Genomic DNA, 8,886 nt, shown 5'->3' with positions numbered 1-8,886 from the left:
AGAAGCAGCCCCCCAGCGGTTACAACAGCCGCTCAAACTAGCCAGGCTGCGGGAAATATGTTTTCTCAAAATTTTCTTAATTTGGGAAACAGTGGAAGAGGACCCTATGGGATGCCAACCTCTTCGACTCAAACTTCACACACAAATACGACCATACCACCATTGTCTAACCAAGGAGAAAATGTCTCGTTTGGTAGATCCCAGCAGAATTTTATTCCATTTGGTTCGCCTCAACAATCGTTGACCAATGCATCGATGAATGCGCTAAGGCAAACCATGGCAGATACCAATCACGATATGGTCAATATGGTGACTCAACAAGTCACGACGGTCATCAATCCTTTAATCAAAGAAACCAACAGTAGTTATCAAGCCCTATCACAACAAATGGGGCGAATAGCGGATTTGCTGGGTGCACCCCAAGTGCGCGTCACGCCGGTCGTGCGAAATACGAATGCCCGGCCAAGAGAAGCACTTGTAGAAGAACAGGAAAACCAAACGCTCGAAAATCAGGCGCAAGAAGTACAGCCTGAGAGACTAGAGGAGCCCGCCAGGATTCCTATAATGGTAAACAGAAACCAGAATGCAGACCAAGTGGTCATGCAGGCCCGTCGAAACAATTACGAGGGCCAAAATAATATAGCCAACAAAGTCGAAGCATTGCTGGCCCAAAATGGTTTCAATACTGGATTACACCGTCCAAATTTCGTTTCCGCGTTATCCAAATTCGTATTAGAAACGGAGATGCCCAGAAACCACAAAGTACCCAAATTCACCAAATTTGCTGGGGAAACGAATGAGTCCACTGTCGAGCATGTTGCTCAATATATTATGGAGGCCGGAGACTTAGCAAACAATGAGAATTTAAAATTGAAATATTTTCCAAGTTCTCTGACAAAGAATGCATTCACATGGTTCACAACATTGCCTCCACACTCCATAGTTAGTTGGAATCAATTAGAGAAGGCTTTTCATGAGCAGTTTTACATGGGCCAATCTAAGATTAGTTTGAAAGAATTGGCCAGTGTTAGATGAAAAACGCATGCGTCGATAGACGATTACTTGAACAGATTTCGACTTCTTAAAGCCCGATGCTTCACCGCCGTGCCAGAACACGAATTGGTCGAGATGGTTGCAGGTGGCTTAGATTATTCTGTTCGAAAGAAAGTAGATACACAATATCTTAGGGATATGGCGCAATTAGCAGATAGGGTTCGCCAAGTTGAAAGACTCAAGGCTGAAAAAGCTAGAACAAATAGGTTCCCTAAGAAAGAGAAAGTTGCTTATATCGATACTGAGGATAGTGAGCCAGAATTCGATTGGGGTTCAGATTCTGTAGAAGATAACGAAATAAATCTTGCAGAATTGAAAGATGGGCCGCCTTACACTTGCAAATTATTGAGGCCATCAAATGGAAAAAACGTAGAAGAACCCAAAAATGATAAGTATCCCCCGAAAACTTATACTTTTGATGTGTCTAAATGTGAAGAAATATTTGATCTTCTAGTTTCTGATGGCATAATTTTAGTGCCAGATAATATGAAACTCCCTCCTCTAGATCAGAGGAAGAAAAGGGGTTTTTGCAAATTTCATGGTTTTTTGGGCCATAACTTATCCCGTTGCACTTGTTTCAGGGATTCTGTGCAGAAGGCTCTCGATGAAGGAAGGCTGAAATTCGGAGAAAAGGCTAAAGCAACAACTAAGCCTGATGTCGAATCTTCCAAAAAGACCGATTACATGTACGCTGAAGTGGTTGGTATAAACATGGTGGATGTTGCAGAGTCAAGCGACGACAAATTGTTATCGGGAAAAGCTTTACCTGATGATACTGAAATGGTTACTGAAGACCATGTTCGAAATACCAGTCTAGTCACTGAGGACCAACTCCAGAAGAATGTAGAAAGGGCATATCCTAAAGCTGAAGAAGATCTAGTTGATTTTCTGAACCGCTGCAAAATTTCAAACACCAACGCCATGCTTTGTCCAAGGTGTAGCGCAGTCTTCGATAAAGAGGCCGCTAAAGCTATAGAAGGCACACAACCACAGACAAAGTGGAAAGGGAAAAAGAAAGATAACCGCCCTAAATTTAATTTCAACAAAAGGGGTATCCCGTACAAAGACCATTCTGCTGGAAATCCTCAAAAGAGAAACTGGAGAGGAACTGTCAATCCATTTGCAAACTCCCCCACCGATACTTGGGTCTTTTCAGGAGGAAGAAAATCTGGCTATTCTGCCCCTCCATCCAAATGGGTGAAGAGAAAGGTTCCTACTCCTCAACTTGAGGTGCCAGAAGAGCCTACCAGGTATGCTTACAATAATAACTACAAAGGTAAGCAACCTATGACACGAACTCAATGGCGTAGGTATCAGCGTCAGAAAAAGCAACAACGTTACAAGATACCACCAATGTTGACAAAGGAGAGGGTAAGCAGAAAGCTGTGTTCGAAATGGTTAAAAAACCAGCAACAGAAAGAATTTCGCCCCCATTGTCAATCTTGAAGAAAGATCATCCCAAGGAGGATGAAGAAATGACTTCGAATTTCACTGGATCTGACCCTAGTCTCGACATAGTGTACAATGTGGTTTCTATCCTACTGGTGGAATACAACGTTCAGTCAGAAATTAACGAAGTGCAAAGTGATTTCGTCGATGAAATGGCAACTCACAAGCCACTATGCTATTATGTCATGAATAATGGTTGTGTAGAAGAGCAACATGCAGTCTTTGAAAAACCAGACACTTCAATGAAGTTGCATCTCAAGCCTTTATTTATTCAGGCCAAGATCAATGGTGTGGGGGTAAATAAAGTGTTAGTGGATGGTGGAGCTACTGTCAACCTACTCCCTCAATCATTCCTAGGAAAGATTGGACTCTATGATTCTGACTTGAAGCCTCATAATGTCATTCTCACTAACTATGAAGGCACTTCAGGAAATTCTTTGGGCGCCATCGAATTGGAATTAGTAGTGGGCAACACAAGGAGGATAACAACGTTTATGGTGGTCCCATCAAAAGCAAACTTCAATGTACTACTGGGTAGAGAATGGATACATGGTGTGGGTGCAGTCCCCTCTACGGTGCATCAAAGGATCGCCATATGGAAAGAAGATGGGCTAGTTGAGAACGTTGAAGCCGATCAAAGCTATTTCTTGGCTGAAGTAAACACTATTACCAAGAAAAATTTCGATAAGCAGCTGGCACATATAGCCCCAGTCATATCTCTAGGACCCAAAAAGATAACTTCGAGGGATGAAATGTACTCAATGAAATTACAACCAGAAGCGGGTTTCGTGTGGGAGAAAGAATTTAGAGACCATGACTTTGTAATGGTCAGTCAACAGGAAGCTCAGGTGGAGAATGAAGGTTTGCTCGAAACTAGAGCCCAAGCATACAAAAAGGTTGCTGATAGCCTTGTTCCTAACATTTCTGAGTATGCTACCCCACCAACTAGGGGGGGGGGTGTAAAAAATTGAAATGATGTATGAGCCCAATATTTGGGAGAAAATTACGGCCTACTTGGCCGAAAACGAATTTCAAACGGCCAAAGAGGCCGAATGTTTGAAACAAGAGGAGATCGAGAAGCTCGAAGACGGATCGACAGACGTTGATGTCGAAGACCAGAAATTGGATTGCATTTATGATGATGAACCATTAGGCTTCGAAGAGGATCCTATGGGATCCACTACAAAAGTGAAAGCGCAAGATCCCCTCGAAGAGATTGACTTGGGAGATGGTATGGTCAAAAGACCTACTTATGTAAGTGCCAAAATCCCTGAAAGATTCAAAGATCAAATTGCAGAGCTACTAAAAGAATACAAAGATTGCTCTGCATGGGATTACAACGAAATGCCTGGTTTGAAACGGGAAGTGGTGGAATTAAAATTACCAATTCGACCAGACAAAAAGCCAGTCAAACAGATTCCTCGCAGGTTCGCTCCACAAATCCTACCAAAGATCAAAGAAGAGATCGATCGATTGCTGAAATGCGGCTTTATCAGGCCTGCAAGGTATGTAGATTGGCTAGCAAATGTAGTTCCAGTTAAAAAGAAAAATGGAACCATAAGGGTATGCATAGATTTTAGAGATCTGAATCACGCTACCCCTAAAGACGAATACCCAATGCCGGTAGCAGAAATGCTAGTAGATTCAGCGGCGGGTTTCGATTACTTAAGTATGCTAGATGGATACTCTGGTTACATTCAAATCTTTATTGCAGAAGAGGATATCGCTAAGACCGCATTTCGATGCCCAGGGGCGTTAGGATGTTATGAATGGATAGGGATGCCATTCGGTCTAAAAAATGCTGGTGCTCACACAGAGAGCAATGAATTTAATGTTCCATGACTTCATAGAGAATTTTATGCAGGTTTACATAGATGACATTGTAGTGAAATCTTCTTCGGAAGAGAGACACTTGGAACATTTACGCCGATCATTCGAAAGGATGAGGCAATATGGATTGAAAATGAATCCTTTAAAGTGTGCATTTGGGGTTTGTGCAGGTGATTTCTTGGGGTTCGTCGTGCATTAAAAGGGAATCGAGATCAACCAGAACAAAACAAAAGCAATAATCGAGACCAAAGCTCCTTCTACAAAGAAAGAGTTGCAGTCTCTACTAGGAAAGATCAACTTTCTCCGAAGGTTCATATCAAACCTAAGTGGCAAGACACAAGTTTTCTCACCACTACTTCGACTAAAGAAAGATGATGTTTTCAAATGGGAAACAGAGCACCAAAAAGCTTTCGATGAAATCAAGTTATATTTGGTAAACCCTCCGGTTCTTTCTCCTTTGCTGAAAGGTAGAAGAATGAAGTTATATATAGCAACGTCAGATGGCACCATAGGAAGTATGTTAGCACAAGAGGATGAATATGGCACAGAAAGGGCCATTTATTATTTAAGTCGAGTACTTAATGATGTTGAAACAAGATATCATCCTAGTGAAAAACTTTGTTTGTGTTTATTCTTCTCATGTACAAAACTTAAGCATTATATAAAGCCTTTTGACATTTATGTTTATTCCCATTTTGATATCATTAAGCATATGTTGTCGAAACCAATTCTACATAGCAGAGTCGGAAAATGGGCCTTGGCACTGACAGAATATTCATTGACTTATCAATCATTAAAAGCTGTCAAAGGCCAAATTGTGGCCGATTTTATTGTAGATCATTCAGTAGGCGAAGTTTTGACAACTGAAATAGACAACCATCCATGGAATTTATATTTCGATGGTTCTAGTCATAAAAATGGTACTGGCGTGGGGATAGTGATAATCTTGCCCAAACACCATACATTTAAATACATGTTTCGAATCAATCAGTTTTGCTCTAACAATGAGGCTGAATATGAAGCCTTAATTACAGGTCTAGAAATTGCACTCGAACTGGGGGCAAGATACATTGAAATCAGAGGAGATTCTGAACTTGTCCTTAAACAGATGACAAAAGAGTATAGGTGCGTTAAAGAAAGCTTGGTCACCTATCATGCAATAGCTAGCAGATTGTTAAAACAATTTACCCATGTGGAAATTCGGCACGTACCTCGAATAGAGAACCAAGATGCAAATGATCTGGCACAGAGGGCCTCTGGATACAAAATACCGAAGGAACAAATGCAGGAGCCGATAGAAATAAGAAATAGGCGAAATTCGATAAAACCATTCTCTGGTAAATCGTTAACGCCAAAAATTGGGGGGACCGAAGCAGGCCAAGAGCCCATAAAAGGTACAGATTTTGTCGAATTTTTTGTCATTAACGATTTAAATGAAAATGATTGGCGAAAACCCACAGTGAAATATCTGGAAAATCCAGATGGAGCCACCTGTCGAAAAGTGAAATACAGGGCCTTGAGTTATGTAATAATGGGCAATGAATTATTCAAAAAGACTTCGGAAGGAGTTTTGTTGAAATGCCTAGGTGAAACAGATGCGTATTTGGCTGTTTCTAATACCCACGATGGAACCTGTGGAACACACCAAGCAGGCCATAAAATGAAATGGCTTTTATTTCGACAAGGTTTATATTGGCCGACTATGCTCAAAGACTGCATAGAGTTCGCAAAAGGATGCCAAGGATGCCAAAAATATGTTGGAATTCAGCGCGTCCCAGCAAGTGAACTTCATGCGATAATTAAACCTTGGCCATTTAGAGGATGGGCTTTGGATGTGATAGGGGAAATCAAACCCACTTCATCGAAAGGATACAGATATATCTTAGTAGGAATAGATTATTTTACAAAATGGATAGAAGCAATTCCCTTAAAAGATGTTACTCAAGAGGAAGTTATAAGTTTCATCCAAAAGTTCATCATCTATAGGTTCGGTATTCCAGAAACCATAACCACAGACCAAGGATCTGTATTCACTGGTCGAAAGATGGCGAAATTTGCCGAAGATACAGGCTTTAAATTGCTAACTTCGACACCATACTATGCGCAAACGAATGGTCAGGTTGAAGCGGCAAACAAAAACATCATTGCCATTATCAAACGAAAAATAAAGGCAAAGCCAAAGAATTGGCCTGAAATTTTAGGCGAGGCTTTGTGGGCATGTCGAACATCTCCCAAAGAATCGACAAACACTACACCTTTTAGGTTGACATTTGGTCATGATGTTGTGTTACCAGTGGAGATTTTGTTGCAATCAGTCAGAATCCAAAGGCAGTGCGAAATACCAGTTAATCATTATTGGCACATGGTCATAGACGAATTGACTGATCTCGATGAAGAAAGATTAACAGCGTTAGAAGTCCTTGCAAGACAAAAGGAAAGGGTAGTAAAAGCATATAATAAAAAGGTAAAATCGAAGTTTTTCGCCCAAGGAGATTTGGTATGGAAAGTCATTTTACTAATGGATAAGAAAGATAGAGCTTTCGGAAAATGGTCACCCGGATGGGAAGGACCATGGCAGATATTAAGAGTCTTTTCGAACAATGCATATGAGATCGAAGAATTAAATGAAGATCAAAGGATTTTACGAATAAACGGAAAGTACTTGAAGAAGTATAAACCGACGTTACAAGAAATTAAGATCGTACAAGAGTAATTCGAAAAGACAAATTCAAACATAGCATTTCATAAGGCCAACTAATGGGCGGTTTACACAAAAAAGACTTCAAAATGAGCTCTAAAAGAGCGCAAAGTAAACCATTACAAAAGAAATGCTACAAACAGAAATTAGAAAATTCTAAAAGGATTTTCCTTCGATGGAAGGACCTACATAAGTTGGCCAAACCCAAAAAGGTCGAGAAACCATCGAAGCTCACTATCAAGACGGCATCTAAGGCAGAAACGCTGAAGATTGTACTGTTCATCTTCAGCAGGATGAAACCCTCGATAGTTACGCCTTAGTCCATCTCCACGACAATTGTGCCAGTTGTTGCAGAATCGACGACAAATTAACTGGGGAGGCAGCAACCGCTTGTACCAGCCTGAGACGAAGCGGAAATGGGAGTCCCCTCCTGTTATCTCCCTGCGATAACGCGCAACATTTTTTTGTCTCCAAAAGAGACCAAAAGTCATTGAAGAGTTCAGCGGTATCAGGAGTGATACCGTCAAGCGCTCTCAGCATTACATCAAAGTAAAGAGCGGTCACAGAACCAGCATCCATAGCGTTCCTAAGCAAACGCTTGACGGTAGGAATGCATGGCTCAACATCCAGCATGAATTGAGTGCATCTCAAAATGCAAAACATGGGATTCCCATGTTCCCATAAGCGAAGCTTGAAATCCAACTTAGGATGGGTAGGCTTCAGATCAGTGAGTAGCCTGATACAATCCTCACCAAAGGCTCTTGAGACCTTACGATCTCTACAGAGAGCATCAATTCTTTTGTTTTGTCTTTGAAAACAAAAAAGATCAAACATGATGTGCTTGGCAACCCTTGCAGCAATGTCTATGATCAGATCATCACACAAGACAAAGAGGATGGTATTTATAGAATAAGTGGGAAGTTGAAAGGTGGTTCTTTCCCCTTGAAACACAAGCGACGGTTCCTTTCTTTTGATCATCATGGATCATAAGGAGACACGTGGCAGCAGATGTACGCTGTGATTAAAAAATCTTGGGAAGGAAGTTGTAAAAACTTTAGGTTTTATCTTCCCTAAAAAGAATCTCATAATTAGATTTTTTGGAAGAGTTACGGTTCCCAAGGAAAGCTAATCCTACCAAGTTAGGAAATGACTTTTTGGTTTGTCATCATTATAATCGTTTTGAGATTTGTTCCACTAAAAGAGCAATTAAAAATTATATACAATTTCTCAAATAACATTGTGTTAAGATTAAAACGGTTGTTGAACCGTTACAAAATAAATACGAACACAATAAAAACAAAATGGAAACTAAGACTCCCATGATAGGTTCGATACAAAATGGTTTACATTTTAAAACCAGAGGTGAGTTGATACAATTGCTGTTTTAAATCATCGAGGTTTTCGTCAAGGGCTTTGCCATGATCAGTGAGAAGTACTATTTCCTGCTGGGAAGATTTCGATTCCTTGATCTTCCGGATGGCAATTTGAGCCTCTGGCTTCATGATTCCCTCTCTAGCCAAAAGTTCGGCTTTTTGACCCTCTAACTGCTCAATTTTGGCCTTATGCTGGGCAATTGATGAGTCAATGTCTGTAACACCCCGTTTTCCCAATATTTAAAATTTCTTTAAAAACATAACATTTATCAGAGTAAACATCAAACAACGGGATATCACATATAACGTAATCCAACAGTTAAATAATAATTTAACCAATATCTTAAACATTTGCAGCGGAAAATCTTAACCATAATTCATGAAACGTTTTGGCACGCAGGCCCAACAAGTATCTCAAAAGAGTTAATCAAAACAGTAAATATTCATGGCAGTTCACGTAAGAGAATGAAGCATGTTATAGCA

The sequence above is a fragment of the Medicago truncatula genome, chromosome 7 (genome assembly GCF_003473485.1).
Source record: "Medicago truncatula cultivar Jemalong A17 chromosome 7, MtrunA17r5.0-ANR, whole genome shotgun sequence".
NCBI classification, from domain to species: Eukaryota; Viridiplantae; Streptophyta; class Magnoliopsida; order Fabales; family Fabaceae; genus Medicago; species Medicago truncatula.
The sequence above is the reverse complement of the archived record's forward strand: the minus strand, read 5'-3'. Positions refer to the sequence as shown.